Here is a 1158-nt window from a genome sequence, read left to right on the forward strand (position 1 = left end):
CTTTGATTCCGAACTCTGTTACGGACTTCTTTTGTGATCAACAGCAGGTCTACTTTTACTTAAAATCATCTGTAAAATGGGGGTAACCTTACTCTAGGTTCCAAGAATGTCATGAGAACAAATTCATACATGTTTGTGATACGCCTTGATGCCACATGAGGCACTATAGGTAGAAGCCTTAAAAACAAACAGACCCAAAACAAAACAACTCCCCCCGAAACACCTATTTCACAATGTGTTCCTATACTAGAAGACGCCTGGTTTTCATTTACAATTATTCATTCAAAGATGGATAGGAAAATATATAATGCATGAAAACGGAAGCTCACCTCCACAACAGTCTCTGTCTCAGCTTTTAAGTTGCTAGATCCATCGCACATAAATACCGTCCCTGAGCTGTCACTGCACAGAATATTCTCATTCATCTGCACAATAGGCTGCGCGAAAGTGAATTCATTCATTTGGGCGTCTGAGGATAAACACAGCTGGTAGGAATAAGGCAAAGTCCCATCTTCATAGTTTGGTGGGAACATAGAGCTGGTCTTGGAATAAGGGTCAGGGCCAAAACACTGAAGTAATTTGGGTTTCCTTGACTTTCTCAATTTCATCATAATGGCCAGTGTCACTGTCAGGAGAAACAAAAATGAGATCAAAGCTAGAGCTACCACCAATATAATAGTAAAGCCAGACTGAGATTCCGAGTCACCCGATTGGTTGCTCATTTCCGGAAGAGCCTCTTGGAAGTTCTCAGCAAACACCAGGTTGAGAGTCACTGTGGCGGAGAGAGGCGACTGCCCGTTATCCTTCACCAGGGTGACCAGCCTGTGCTTCATAGCATCTCTGTCCGCAAAGGCGCGGGCTGTCCGGATCTCCCCGCTGTGCAGCCCCATGCTGAAGAGCGTCGGTTCCGTGGCTTGGAGCAGATGGTAGGAGAGCCAGGCATTGTGTCCTGAGTCAGCATCCACCGCCACCACCTTAGTCACCAGATAACCTGCCTTGGCCGAGCGAGGGACCATCTCGAACAAGGCGGAGCCATCGGCTCCGAGGGAAGGGTACAGGATGCGAGGGGCGTTATCATTCTGATCCAGAATAAAACACCCTGACGGTGACATTGCTGCTGAGAGGCGGGGACCCGCCGTCTTGGGCCTTCACTTGCAT

At 47.8% G+C, this 1158-nt stretch overlaps 1 pseudogene; it reads right to left on the reverse strand.

Moving 5' to 3' along the window:
* Nucleotides 1–329: 329 nt before the first annotated feature.
* On the reverse strand, nucleotides 330–1114 carry LOC112121825 (annotated as a pseudogene).
* Between the last annotated feature and the right edge of the window lie 44 nt (nucleotides 1115–1158).

Source organism: Terrapene carolina, unplaced genomic scaffold (assembly GCF_002925995.2).
Source record: "Terrapene carolina triunguis isolate 2854851 unplaced genomic scaffold, T_m_triunguis-2.0 Scaffold17073, whole genome shotgun sequence".
NCBI classification, from domain to species: Eukaryota; Metazoa; Chordata; order Testudines; family Emydidae; genus Terrapene; species Terrapene triunguis.